The 16,316-nt window shown below is 38.8% G+C and overlaps 1 long non-coding RNA gene across 1 annotated transcript; it reads right to left on the bottom strand.

Moving 5' to 3' along the window:
* Positions 1 to 7,604: 7,604 nt before the first annotated feature.
* Positions 7,605 to 15,520, bottom strand: LOC142173870 (uncharacterized). Its single transcript, XR_012703232.1, has 3 exons — positions 15,152 to 15,520; positions 8,488 to 8,539; positions 7,605 to 7,864 (listed from the first exon to the last, which is right to left on the bottom strand). It is a non-coding gene; the product is annotated as an uncharacterized LOC142173870 (long non-coding RNA).
* Positions 15,521 to 16,316: the final 796 nt, after the last annotated feature.

Below are 16,316 nucleotides of genomic sequence, written 5' to 3' on the forward strand. Positions count from 1 at the left end.
TTAGGCGATGTTTCGAGAAAATTCACGGGGAAACTAGAGGTAAGTCACTTGCGATCATTGTTAGACAATAATATTGAATTATCATTGAGTATTTCGACTAGATTACGCATTTTTGAAGTGAAATTCTAGGATTTGGGCCTACGGATTTGAAAATAAGAATTTTAGATTTGATGGTCGAGTTGATGTCGGAATTTGATAAATTTGGTATGGTTGGACTCGTGGTTGAATGAGCGTTCGTATTTTGTAACTTTTGTCGGGTTCTAAGACGTGGGATCCACTAGCTATTTTAGAGTGGAATTTTAGATTTTATTGAAAAATAGTATTTTCATATGGAATTAATTTCTTTAATTTGTATTGACTGAGTCAAATTAATTGTGACTAGATTCGAGGCATTCGGAGGTTGATTCACGAGGAAAAGGAATATTGGAATAAAGAATTACACAATTTGAGGTAAGTAACATTTCTAAACTTGATTATGAGGGTATAAACCCCGAAAATACGTGTTATGTGATTTGTTTGAAGGTGACATACATGTTAGGTGACATGCGTGCGGGCTTGCACAGTAAAAATTGTGACTTAATTGATTCTTTGGAGTTGCATAATTATATAAATGTCATTATCCACATATCCACCACGTATTAGAGAAATTGAGCTGAGACTCATATTAAAGATCATGTTTAGGCTACGTGCCGATATTTTGGGACCCATAAGGGTCGTCCGGCTGTTGAATTATTTGTTTAAATTGTAAATTGTGTACTCAGTCACGTCCATCATTTTCATATTATATCCTAGTCTCTCTTGTCATTCATTGATACATCTTATCATCATGTCAGGTTGATTTTCATGTCATTAAGAGCCCGAGAGACTGGAGATTTTGAGTGATATTTATGGGATCGGACTGCACGTCGCAATATATTATATTTATTTATACATGGATATGGCTTATCATATCGCTTGGGCTGAAGGAGCTCTTTCGGTGTCTGCACCCCCCACAGTAAGCGTATTTATCTTTATATTTGGGATGAAGTTCCCTAGGCATGGAGTTGCCTTATTTTTTTATATTTGGGATGTAGTTCCCTAGGCATGGTGTTACCCTGTTTCTTTATATTTGGGATGGAGTTACCTAGGCATGGAGTTACCTTATTTATTTATACTTGGGATGGAGTTCCCTATGCTAGATTGGCCTTGTACAGTACTGAGTGAATGCATGTCAGTTGATTTATATGTATATATGGGATGAAGTTTCCTGGGCTGGATTGGCCATATATAATACTGAGTTATTGAGTATTATGAGAGTGTGAGTACATAAGGTTTCCATTGTGGTACATCACACACAACATATAGTTTGGCATATAGATATAGAAATGTCATATTCCTCATATCATGCAGAATTTATCTATTTTACTTGTACTGAGTTTAACTGTTGAACTTGAAAGCAATGCTTACATTTTTGTGCGCTTATTTCTATACTGGACAGTACATGTTGAGCTCGTCACTACTTTCATCCCAAAGGTTAGTCTTGTTACTTATTGAGTTGGTTGTACTCATACTATACTTTGCACTTCGTGTGCAGATCCACGTACTTCCGGATATTGCGGTTACTAGATTTCGGAGCTTTTATCTGTTGGAGACTATCGAGGTAGTTTCTTGACGTCCGCAGACCTTGACTCTCTTTCTTTTCAGTTATTTGTACTGTCCTACATTTCCAGACAGTGATTGTATTAGTCATACTATGTTTTCATTTAGAAGCTCATGTATTCAGTGACACTAGGTTTTGAGAGTATTTTTATATCAATATTTGTGAGATTTTTATATTGAATTTAAATATGATGTTTTTAAACTTAAAAGAATTTGTGGTTTATTGAGGTTGTCGGCTTGCTTAGTATTAAGATAGGCGTCATCACGACATGCAGATTTTGGATCGTGACAGAAGTACAAGTGTTAAAATATTTTGTGTCCAGCCTGAGCAGCTGCAACCGGTTGGACTGGTAGTGCCCACGGTATCTGAAGTCTCTGCACTACCTGCTCTGGAGTACAGGCGATAAAGGTATGAGTACCTCCCCCGGCCTGAGAAGTGACTGGTGTGTCCTGAGCCGAAACCACCTGAGCAAGGCCAGTACAAACAGTCAATATCTGGGCTGAAGCCTCCGGAAGGCCTGGAATCACAATTGGCATAGCTGGTGCGTGAGCTGGCCCCGCCGGTTCAAGTATATCCGGAACCTGCTCCTGAGCTGGAGCAATTGGTGGTACTACAAGTGTTGCTCTAACTGTTGTGAGAGCTACACCTCAGCCTCTACCACCACCCCGGCCTCTCGTGGCCAAAACTGGTGGCACTGATGGTTGACCGTCCAATCCGGTAGTACGTACCCTCACCATGTTTGAGAGAATAGAATACCAGAAATTTAGTTTCCAGAATCAACAAACTCAAACGACGGAATACAAGAAAGTTAATTTTTTCCTATGGGGTCGGCAACCTCTCGAAGATAAGTGCAGACGTCTCTGTATCGATCCACAAGACTCTACTAAAACTGTTCATGACTCGTGAGACCTATGTAACCTAGGCAACCTAGGCTCTGATACCAACTTATCACGACCCAAAATTCAAATGTCGTGATAGCGCCTATATCAATACTAGGCAAGCCGATAACCTTAGTAAATCACAAAAAAAAAAAATCTTACGTTTGATAACATAATATTTAAATTTACAAGAAGATCTTACAAATACGGATATAAAATACTCGGTGTCACTGAGTACATGAGCATCTAAATAATAACATAGTCTGACTGATAAAATACTGTCTGAAAATATAGAACAGTACAAACAACTGAATGGGAAAAAGAGTCAAGGTCTCCGGACGCCAAGCAACTGCCATGATAGTCTCCAACAGATGAAACTCTGATATCTAGCAGTCGCCATATCCGCAAGTACCTGGATCTGCACACGAGATGCAAAGTATAGTATGAGTACAACCAACTCAATAAGTAATAAGACTAACCTTTGGGCTAAAAGTAGTGACGAGCTCAACAAGTACAATCCAGTATAGAAATAACAGTACGGAAATGTAGGCATGCTTCCAAATTCAACAGTTAAACTCAGTAAAAATAAAATAGATAAACTCTACATGATGTGAGGAATATGACATCTCTATATCTACACGCCAAAATATATGACGTATGTGATGTACCACAATGGAACCCTCATGTATTCACACTCTCAGAATACTCAATCACTCATCACTATATATGGCCAATCCAGCCCAGGGAAGATCCATCCCATGTATATATATACATCAACTGACAATCAATCACTCAGTACTGTATAAGGCCAATCCAGCCCAAATATATAAATGCTTCGGGCAAGATCCATATCGAGGGAAGTCCATCCCTAAGATAAATAAATAAATAAGTAAATAAGGCAAATCCATGCCCTGGGAAGTCTATCCCAAATATAAACATCAATTGTGCTCACTGTGGGGAGTGCAGACTCCAGAGGGGCTCCTTCAGCCCAAGAGCTATATAAAGTCGATATGGCCTACTGCGGCGTGCAGTCTGATCCCATAATAATAAAGCCTATACGGCCAGTTGTGGCGTGCAACCCCGATCCATATAATAATAACATATATAAAGCCAATATGGCCTGCTGCGACACGCAGCTCGATCCCATGAATATCCTCACAATGGATGAACATGATTGAGTACGAAATGTGCATTTTTAAAACATTTAATTCAATAGCAACACAAACCTATGGATCCCAAAATATCAGCACGTAGCCTAAACATGATCTTTAATACGAGCCTCGGCTCAATTTTTCTAACAAATGGAGGATATACGGATATTGACATGATTCTTTAATTTTACAACTCCACAGAATTTATTTATGTCACAATTTCTATGGTGAACTCCCGTCACATAGCATGTGTGTCATCTTCATACAATTCATACAACACGTAATTCAGGGATTCATACTCTCAGAACCAAGTTTAAAAGTATTACTTACCTCAAACCGTGTAATTCTTTATTCCGCTATGCCATTGCCTCGCGATTCGGCCTCCGAACGCCTCGAATCTAGTCACAATTAATTTGATTCAGTCACTACAAATTATAGGAATTAATTCCATATGAAAATACTAATTTTTCAATAAAATCAGAAGTTTAACTAAAACTTCACCCGTGGGGCCCATATTTTGGAACCCGACATAAGTTACAAAATATGAACGCACATTCAACCACGAGTCCAACCATACCAATTTTACCAAATTCCGACATCAACTCGACCCTCAAATCGTCAACTTTAACCAAGATGGTTTTTCAAAATTTTCCAACTTAATTCACTAATTAAATGTTAAAAACAACCATAGATTCGAGTAATTTCACCAAAATTGAGTTAAGAACACCTACCCCGTTATTTTTCTTGAAAATCTCCCAAACATCACCTCTTCCTGAGCTCCAAATCGGTAAAAATGAGATCTTAAATTCTCTGCCCAGGCTTTTCTTCATCGCGAACGCGGCCATTGCCTCGCGTTCGTGAAGCACAAAAAATGTTCTGCCCAAATTCCTCCTTCGCGAACGCGAGCCTGGCCTCGGGAATGCGATGTTTCACCAGGATGCTCAATCGCAAACACGTTCTCTCCACCGCGGACGCGAAGACCAAATTCCCCCATGTCGACTTTCCCTTTTGGTGAACACGAAGCTCCAATCGCGAACGCGTAGCTCTACCCCTCGAACCTTCGTGAATGCGTGCCCTCAGTCGCGAACGCGAAGCACAAAATAGCCCAGTCCAAAATTCATTCTTCGCGAATGCGTGAATCCCTTCGCGTTTGCAAAGAACAAGACCAGAACCAGCAACAGCAGTGGCAAGACATGGAGAAATGATCGGAAACCATCCCGGAACTAACCCAAAGCCCCCGGGACCTCAACCAAGTACACCAACAAGTTCTAAAACATCATACGAACTTAGTCGAATCCTCAAATCACATCAAACAATGCTAAAAACACGAATAATACCCCAATTCAAGCTTAATGAAACTAAAAAATTCCAACTTCTACATTCGATGCCGAAACCTATCAAATCAAGTCCGATTGACCTCAAATTTTTCACACACGTCTTAAATGACATAACGGAACCAGAATTATTTTTAGAACTGGATTCCGACCCCGATATCAAAAAGTCAGCTCCCTGGTCAAACTTCCAACTTAAATTTCTTATTTTCGCCATTTCAAACCTAATTTAACTACGGACTTCAAAAAACATTTCCGGACACGCTCCTAAATCCAAAATCACCATATAGAGCTATTGAAATCATCAAAACTCTATTTCGGGGTCGTTTACACATAACTCAACATTCAGTCAACTATTTCAACTTAAATTTTAAACTTTAGAACTAAGTATTCCAATTCATTCCAAGACCTCACCGGACCCGAACCAATTTCCCCAGTAAGTCATATAACAATTGTAAAGCATAAATTGACTAGTAAATTGGGGGGACGGGGCCATAATACTCAAAATGACCGGCCGAGTGGTTACATTCTCCCCCTCTTAAATAAACGTTCATCCTCGAATGGGTTTAGAATCATACTCGGAGCCTCAAATAGGTATGGATATTTTCTCCGCATCACTCGCTCAATCTCATAGGTGGCTTCTCCGACTGGCTGGCTTCTCCACTTTACTTTCACTGAAGCTATGTTCTTTGATCTCAACTTTCGAACCTGTCGGTCTAAAACGGCCACCGGCACCATCTTTTAAGTTAAATTACCATCCAATTGCACTGTACTAAAATCTAAAATATGAGACTGATCTCCGACATACTACCGAAGCATAGATACATGAAACACTAGATGAACACACGATAGATTAGGTGACAAAGCAAGTTCATAAGCCACATCTCCAATCTTCTTAAGTATTTCAAAAGGCCCAATATACCTAGGATTCAACTTTCCCTTCTTCCTAAACCTCATAACGCCATTCATAGGCGAAACTCGGAGTAGTACCTTCTCTCCTACCATTTAAGCAACATCGCAAACCTTCCGGTTGGCATAACTCTTTTGGCTAGATTGCACCGTGCGAAGTCGTTCCTGAATAATTTAACCTTTTCCTAAGCATCCTGAACTAGATCAGTTCCCAATAGCTTAGCATCACTCGGCTCAAATCAACCCACTGGAGACAAATACCATCTCCCATATAAAGCCTCATACGGAGCCAACTGAATGCTCGATTGGTAGCTGTTATTGTAGGAAACCTTTGCAAATGGCAGAAACTGATCCCAAGAACCTCCAAAATCTACAACACAAGCGTGTAGCATATCTTTCAATATCTGAATAGTGTGCTCGGACTATCCGTCCGTCTAAGGGTGAAGTGTTGTACTCAAATGAGCATGTGTGCCTAACTCTCATTGCACTGCTCTCCAAAACTGTGATGTAAATTGCGTGCCCCGATCTGAAATGATGGACACTGGCACACCATGAAGGCGAACAATCTCGCGAATATAAATCTCAGCCAACTACTTCGAATAGTAAGTAGTCCTAACTGGAATAAAATGTGCGGACTTGGTCAACCGATCCACAATTACCCAAACAACATTAACCTTCCTCAAAGTCCATGGGAGTCCAACTGCGAAGTACATAGTAATACGCTCCCATTTTCATTCCGGAATTTCAAGTCTTTGAACCAATCCGCATGGTCTCTAATGTTCATACTTCACTTGTTGATAATTTAAACACCGAGCTACATACCCAACTATATCTTTCTTCATTTTTCTCCACCAATAGTGCTATCTAAAATCCTGGTACATCTTAACGGCACCCAAATGAATGGAATACCGCGAACTATTGGCTTCTTCAAGAATCAATTCATACATCCCATATACATTTGGCACACAAATTCAACCTTGCATTCTCAACACCCCATCATCTCCAATAGTAACATCTTTGGTATCATCGTGCTGAATTGTGTCCTTCAGGATAAGCAATTAGGGATCATCATACTGACGCTCTCTGATGAGGTCATATAAGGAAGACTGAGAAATCACACAAGCTAGAACCCGACTGGGCTCCGAAACATCTAACCTTACGATCTAATTGTCCAAGGTTTGATCATCAACTAAAGAGGCCTTTCACCAACAAGAATAAATGCAAGGCTACCCATACTCACCGCCTTTCTACTCAAGGCATCGGCCACCACATTGGCCTTCCCGGGATGATACAAAATAGTAATATCATAGTCTTTTAGCAGCTCCAACCATCTCCGTTGCCTCAAATTTAGATCCTTCTGTTTGAATAAGTGCTTGAGACTCCGATGATATATAAATACCTCACAAGACATACCATAGAGATAGTGCCTCCAAATCTTCAATACATGAACAATGGCAGCCAATTCTAAATCATGAACATGGTAGTTCTTTTCATGTGTCTTCAACTTACTCAAATTATAAGCAATCACTCTTGTCACGGCCCAAACCGATGGACCATGACGAGTGCTTGAGCCTACCTGTTGAACACTCCTAAGCATACGTCTAAGATAAAACATGAAATAACTATAGGAAATGCATAACGTCTAACAGTAAACTACTGAATTGTGTGAATAACATAAGTGAGAAAATGTGCCCAACAGAAATATGTACATATATATACGGAATACGGTAGGGAGAGCCGACAAGGCCACATACTATCCAACTGTAGATGACTGTGTACAAACCTCTAATAGAGTGTAAAACTGTATAAAGGACGGGACTGGGCCTCATCATATCCTTATTAATTTACAAACGTATCGTACCACAACCCAATAGCAGCTCCAGATCAAATGGAGCACACCAACTCTCGCTGAGCTAAGATCCTAAAGAGGGGGATCGTCAGCTTGTCTACCTGCACCTACGGGCATGAAACACAGCCCCCCAGGCAATAAGGGAATTAGTATGAATAATGTACCGAGTATGTAAGGCATAAAAATCAATATATAAAAGGCATGAAAGAAACATGGAGTAATGAACTCAACCTGTAAGTCTCAATAGTTATGTGAATCATGAAAATATTTATAATGTCATGCGTATGCATATAAATATCATATCATGCATATGTATATGTCTACATAACATCATCAAGACTCTTAGGGTATCCTATCATATCATCTCAGCATCTGTGGGCAAAATTATGAACGTATACCAGCTGATGAGGTGGTGGTGCGTATATAATGCCATAACCTTTCCCCCATACCCCATATACATATATTATTCACGTATATAATGCCATCTGGTCATGGATAAATATACATGTATAAATGAATGCAATGCATAATGAAATAAGTCAATAAGATCTCTCAGAATATGTTGAGACCCATGAACAGACGATATGATAGTAGGACATATGGGGAATCAAGAACACAGGTAACCCTAGTACTTCTAGGAATAGAATCATTCGTGAAAGTGATGTGCTTGCTCATTTCGTTGTATCATATGGATCATGACAAAAGGAAAGAAGGGATAGCCTTAACATACCTGTATGATCTCTTCCTTATTAGTCAACCAAGCTCAACACAACTTCTTGCATCTACAACAAGTGAAATGATATTGTCGTTAACATATAATGTCGTACCATCGTATTTGGCTAGTCGTATGGCTTAAGGAAAATCGGGCAGCAATTCCCTTATTTTTAATACATCTTAAAAACCACTAAGGTCATCAACAGCCCAACAACAACAACTATAACCAACAATAGAAACAACAATAATATAATCCAATATGAGTTCTTTCGATTATCTTAACAATCATATTGAGAGGCAAACTTGTTTTTACTCATAACAAGATATAAATTGAATCTAACTTTTATTCCATAAATTAGTTTACAAACTTCGGAAGATCATACCTATATGTACTATATTATTTCTAGTTCAAAACATCCACAAAATGCCTTCCAAAACAGCCCCAAATATCTAGCACCTTAATTTGTATCGTCAATCACTTGTTTTTCATATTTTCTTCTTCAATCAACTTAATTAACCCCTAGAAAAGCTTAACAATAGCAGCCACAACATTATCAAATTATTTCTCATAATTTCCAGCCACCACAAACCATATATTTAGCCACAAAACAGTCTAACACAAAAGACAACCATATCCCATGTTCTTGCAAGTGCTATCTTATGGTTTTTCACCCAAACAACACAACCAACACAAGATTAACCTTAAGCACAATCAAGAAGATGTTATACATACCTTGAACAGAAGATACAACTCGAAACCCTATCTCAACTTAGCTCACAATATCCCTCAATCACACCACAATATCATAGAAGGTATGGCATGTGGGACAACACTATCATTGTACGGCTGCTCAACGAACAGACCGACATCTCTCTTCGACAATAACTTGGGAGCACCCTGTATTGTATCGACCCTTTCCTGGTGCTCTTTAATTTGGTCCCGAAGTGCCTTGTTCACATTTTTTATTTCCTCCATCCTTTTCAGAATGGTTGTGAGAGCGTCAATGCCTGTATGGTTAACAATATTATGAGTGATACCTGCCGTCGCGGGTAGGGAGGGAAGTTGATCATGTTGCTCGTTCACTATTGGTGTGGTACATGTTCTCGTATTTATTGCGGCCACATCCTGAACAGGCTTATGGAGGATGTTGGTCAGTGTATCAGTTAGCGAGGCCTCAAGGAAATTCTTTATCGCTGGCGGTGCCTCCTCTCCCACGGATGTGGAGGCTCTCTTGCCAAAGGATTTTGTGATGCTGCAATGGGGAGGGGGTGATCCACCTCGCCTAGGAGAGGCATTGGGTGTTGTGTCTTCGTCCACTACTTCTGAGCTCTCATGGATGATGTCTATGAGGTTGGTTGGGAGTTCACTTATAATTCTCGACCTTTCTTCTATGTTACCTGCCATGTTAGATCTATGCAAGCAGAGAGAAAAAAATGTGTTTTTTTTACGTCAGCAACCAGTGTCGGTTATAGATCCAGAAGGAACTAAAAACTTAGCTAGAAAATCCCCACAGAAGGTGCCAAATTGTTTGACCAAAAAATATAATTTTCGGTAAAACTATTAAATTTATATAATGAAGGGCTAAATCTAGTTAAGGATAATAACTCTAGATGTTGAACACAAGGAGGCACGGTAGATGAGACAGATTCCGTATATGGTTGATGACAATAAATATAAAAATACTCTTACAACAAAAACATTAAGTGAGATATATCTAGCAATAAATGTCAGTAAATGGCATTTATGTTAATAAAGAGAATCATCTACCCAATAATGAATGGACATGACGAATATTCTGCCAGAAAACGGTGTATGACGGATATATCCAAGATTTGTATGAACAGTATTTAACAAATTTGATGATGATTTGAGTTGATTCCCCTTGAGTTTGGTTCTTGGTATCTTGGGATATGTTAGGGAGGGTTTTGGAGAGATTTTGGACGAAATTTGGGTCATAAATGACCCTAAATGAGGCTAAAACATCTTTTAAAAGACGTAGGGTCCGTGGCCATCTCAAGTGGGTCCCAACTAAGCTGGTTGCGCAGTCTTGCGAAAACGCGAATATCTCTCTACTCCCACGTCGTACCAACTAACGGTTTAATGCTTTGGAAACTACACTCGTAGATCTTCAAAAAGCTATATTACAAGGCAAATCCTTAGTCGGTTTTTTCGCAACTTTAATTTGATTTTTTTCCAAACTTAATATTTTCATCCAAACATCAAAGATAGCCATATTATGACTTTAAAATCATTTAATTCATTATTAACAAGTCTCATATTCATTACGTCACCTTGGGATGCATAGGGTGTAACAATCTTCCCCCCTTAGAAACATTAGTCCTCGAATGTTAAACTCCCAGAAATCTATATAAATTTTGGCAGAGTCTCATCTGTAACGGTACTACTACCAACCTGTCACACAACAAACCCAACAACACAAATCCACATAGGTCCTCAACTATCAATACACCAATGGCCTCACACGACCAATAACAATAACTAACATAAGAATCAAGTATCATAAACGTACCTAAAGGTTGTGATGTCTCAGTCCGATCCTCCTCCGGAAGCGGAAACAAGTGAGGATACCTAGTCTTAATTTCTTCTTGATCTTTCCAAGTCATCTCCTTCACATTATTGTTTCACCAAAGTACTTTAACCGAATCTACATCCTTAGTTCTCAATCTATGAACTTGTTTATCTAGTATAGCAATGGGAGATTCCTCATATGATAGCTGCTCTATAACCTGAACATCGTCGACTGAAATGACTTTAGAGGGATCTCCAATACACTTACGGAGCATAGACACATGAAAGACTAGATGTACAAACTCCAAGTTGGAAGGCAAGTCTAACTCATATGCTACTTGGCCTACTCTGCATATAATCTTATAAGGTCCAATGCACCGAGGGCTAAGCTTTCCTTTCTTACTGAATCTCATAACGCCTTTCATTGATGATATCTTTTGGAATACCTAGTCGTCTACCTGAAACTCCAAGTCTCGTCGTCGATTATCTGCTTAGGACTTCTGACGACTCGGAGCTGCTAATAGTCTTTCCCTTATTAGCTTAATCTTCTCAACTGCCTGTTGCACTAACTCTGGTCCTAATAACTTAGTTTCCCCAATCTCGAACCATCCGATAGGAGACCTACACTTTTGTTCGTAAAGAGGTTCGTATGGAGCCATCTGATTGCTGGAATGATAACTATTATTATATACGAACTCAATAAGTGGAAGATGATCCTCCCAGCTACCCCTGAAATCCATCACACAAGCCCATAGCATATCCGCTAGTGTCTGAATAGTACGCTCAGCTTGACCGTCTGTCTGGGATGAAATGTTGTACTAAGACCTACCTGAGTCCCCAATCCTTTTGTAAGGACCTTCAGAAATTAGTTGTAAACTGATCACCTCTATCTGAGATAATATATATAGGGATACCATGGAGTCGTACTATCTCCTTAATGTAAAGCCTTGCACAATCCTCTACTGAATACGTAGTCCTGATAGTTAAAAAATGGGCTGATTTTGTAAGTCTATCAACAATAACCCATATAGAATCAAACTTACGCTGGGTACAAGGTAAGCCTATGATGAAATCCATATTAATCACTTCCCATTTCCAAGTCGGAATCTCTATAGACCGCAATAATTTATCTGGTTTTTGATGCTCAATCTTAATATGCTGACAATTAAGGCACTGAGAAACAAACTCTACTATATCCTTCTTCATTCTGTCCCACCAGTATATTCCACTGATATCATGATACATCTTCGTCGCTCCTGGATGAATAAAATAACGAGAATAGTGAGCTTCTCCCATAACCTGCTGGCGCAACCCTGCCCCATTAGGAACACATAATCGACCTTGATATATGAGGACTCCATCTCCTGTAATCTCAAATGGTGTCTTCTCCTTTGAGGGGTTGTATCTCTGTAGTGAACTAATATATTATCTTCATACTGGCGTTCCTTCACTTCAGTTACTAGAGATAATGTCGTCGTGTCCTAAATAGTAACTCTGGTATCACTTGAGTCCAGTAATCGAACTCCAAGATTAGCTAGCCGATGCATCTCACGAGCTATATCACTATTCTCTGGCTGTAAATATGAAAGGCTACCCATAGATCTACGGCTGAGGGCGTCGGCTACTACATTCGCCTTCCCTGGATGGTATACAATATCAACATCATAGTCTTTCAGTAGATCCAACCATCGCCTCTAACGTAAATTCAATTCCTTTTGCTTGAATATATACTGAAAGCTCTTATGGTCAATATAGATATCAATATGAATGCCATACGAATAGTGCATCCACATCTTTAGTGCATGAATCACCACGGCTAACTCTAAATTGTCGGTCGGGTAATTCTTCTCGTGGTTTATTAGTTGTCTAGATGTGTAAACGACAACCTTAATATGCTACATCAATGCATAACTAAATCCAATGCCCGAAGCGTCACAATAGATAGCATAACCTCCGGTCCCTTCTTGAAGTGTCAGAACCGGTGTTGTAGTCAATATGTCCTTCAATGCCTAGAAATTCCGATCACAAGCATTAGTCCACTTTAGTTTCCTTTTGAGTCAACTTTGTCAATGGTGCTGAAAGAAAAAAAAATCCTCTACAAATCTTTTGTAATAACCTGCCAAACCCAGGAAGCTACGAACCTCCGTCGGTGTCGTGGGTCTAGGCCAAGTCTTCACTGCCTCAATCTGCTGTGTATCAACCCGTATACCCTCACCTAAAATAATATGACCAAGGAAGGCTACAAAATTCAACCAGAATTAACATTTAGAGAATTTTGCATACAATTTACTTTCTTGTAGAACTCTGAGTACAGAACGTAAATGATCTGCATGCTCAGCCTCTAAACGGGAGTGAACATCACCGAACGAATTCAAGTCCATGAATATTGTTGGGGCATTGGTCAACCCGAACGACATAACTCGAAACTCAAAGTTCCCGTATTTGGTCCTGAATATTGTCTTCGGAATATCTTTCTTTCTAATCCTTACCTGATAGTACCCAGACCTCAAGTCTATCTTCGACAAACACCTGGTGTCACACCTCCTTTTTTCTGTAGGGGAAGGGGAGTTTTATTCAGTTTAAGTGATATTATTCGAAATGGGATTATTATTTTAATCAGAGTCGCCACTTGGGATAGTTTATGGTGTCCCAAGCCACCGATTTATTTCTAGAATCCCAAATCGAGGAAAGCATGACTCTGTTAAAAATGTGCGAAAACCAGAAGACCGGGTAAGAAATTTTGTTAACCCTGGAGAAGGTGTTAGTCATTCCCGGGTTCCGTGGTTTTAGCACGGTCGCTTAACTATTATTAATTTGCCTAATTATCTGATTTATTATATTTTTAAAGCCTATTGTGCATTTTTACTTTTCAACCGCTTTTAATTATTTATGGATTTATTTTTGGAACAAGTCACGATGTCGTACACTTGTCGTTTTGGCGCACGTCGCAAACCGCGCCACATGAAATGCACCCGCGAGTTACGGCATACTTATTTTATTATTGTTTGAAGTTATAGTCGAGTCACATGAAATGCATACCCGAAATGGGATTTACGTATCGTGACCATGCCACAAGAACCGTACCCATAGCCACGATGATTTATCAATCGCTCCTAAAACGAGCTGCGATGTTCATTTCTTAAAGTATGCGGTTTGAAATTTTCGTAAGGCCCGTCGCTATGGTTATTAGATGGATTGGCAATAAGAATATTCAGTACATTGTTCGAAACTAAAGCAATCAAGCTAAAAGGCATTCTGCTTTTGATAGATTCATGTAAATTGGTCTCTTTTTCCTTAGCCAAGGAAAATGCACCATTCGATTTTACTCCACAGAACTCTCACTATAATCATAAACGGCCCATGACCATTGTGGCTTTTAGCTCAAGAATGAACAAAGTCTAAAGTGAGAGGTTGACAAATTAAACGAAAATAAAGACAATATAACGAAAGCAGTATATGTATACTCTTGTGCTTATCTCAATCAGACCCAAACAAAATTCATATAGGCTCATCAACAAAAGCTAATAAATCTCTTACTCCACTTATGAGCAGGATCATGGTTTTATCAATAAAATATAACATGTTAGTTTTCAAGACTAAACTGGACCTGTATCACGTCATTACTTCACAGAATTCAAAAGTTTAACCCAAATGATGTAACTGCTTAACATGGAAACCAACCAGCTAAAGAGCTAAAATATCGTATTAAAATTGAACTCATGAATCAGTTACTTCAATCATACAACATTTAAATTCCAACATTAACAAACAAGATTGAAGAAAAATACTAAAAAAGATTTAATACCGAGAAGATAGGAAACAATCAGACCTTTTGTATTTAATAAGAATATCCGAGTCAAATCTCTAATAAACCAGCTATGAGATTGAACCAAAATCCAAAATTGATGACGGAACTTGAAAAGAAAAATGACCTGGACCGCGACCGAAAAAACCTCAGCTCAACTAAATCTCCATCTCAAAACAAAACCCATAAGCGAGAAACAGCATTTTTTTTCGGAATGCAAGAAAAAGATCAAAACTAAACTGAAATTTTCTCTCTCCCTTTTGTATCAGTGAAACCAAAAACAAAATAGAAGAAACTCAGTGATTTAAAATAACCTCTCTCAAATTTTGTCCTAAATGTTTTTACCTGAAAATTTGTCTCTGATTTTCTTCTCCTTTTCTTCCTCAAGACCTTAGATATATATAGCCATGCCCTCCTTCCAAATCCGAAAATCCTCAACTCTTTGTGTGGACAATTTTGGGACAAACGGAGGGCATGGATCGATTGTCAATTAATCTATGGCTCCCATTAATCTAAAAATCACCTCAAAAATAATCTAGCGGGCAAAAATCCGGAAGGAATAATTCTATTGTCAGAGTTAGTTACGCTACGTGGCAAGAGGAGAGAGGAGGGAACACGTAAGGGGAGTGGGTTGATTTTTCTGGTGGGTTTGGGGGGTAGTTTGGCAGCAGAGAAGCGGAGAAGGGGTGGGGGCGCCGTTGGAGATGAAGGATTAGGTTTTGGTTTTTTTGGTGGGTGTTATAAACGGTATTTTATATGGTGTGTGGGAGTTGATTGTGTCCATTGGATGGGGATGGATTGAAGGGCTCAGATTGAAGATGGGAGTGGGACGGGTTTGGGCATGCGGGTCGCGGGTCTGAGGGATTGATAGGGGCTAATGGGTCAAGGAAAATTGGGCCACTAAAAAAATGACTTTGGCCCAAACCGGAACCAAACAAGACCTTTCTTTCATTTTGTTTTCTTGAATTTTTAAATCCTAATACAATTAATTAAAAACCTAAGTTAAGTTCTAAAACAATATAATTTGTAGAATTGAATTAATTATCTATTTCTAACATTAAAATAATTAATTAACCTAAAACTAATGAAAGGAAAATACTAATTTTAAAACTAAAAGCTAAATATGTAAAAACAACCATTTTTTGTGTTTTTGTTTAATAATTCAATTAACTCATATAATTATATCCTAAATGTAATTAAGACCTAAAATGCTATGCATGAAATATTTTAGACATTTTTGCTATTTTTTTCATGATTTAAAATGTTAAATATGCAATTAAATGCAAGCAACAATTAACAAGAAATTCCTAAAACTTCTATAAAAAATAAAATAATTAGAAAAACCTATTTTGAATTTGTAGGAGTATTTTTCGCCAGGCAAAAATCACGTGCTCACAGCTGGCACCCTGCAACTGATCAAATAAATCATCAATTCTCTGGAGCAGGTACTTATTCTTGATCGTTGCTTGTAATCAATACACATCCGCAAGGAACCATCTTTCTTTCTTAC

This window comes from Nicotiana tabacum, chromosome 19 (genome assembly GCF_000715075.1).
Source record: "Nicotiana tabacum cultivar K326 chromosome 19, ASM71507v2, whole genome shotgun sequence".
NCBI lineage: Eukaryota > Viridiplantae > Streptophyta > Magnoliopsida > Solanales > Solanaceae > Nicotiana > Nicotiana tabacum.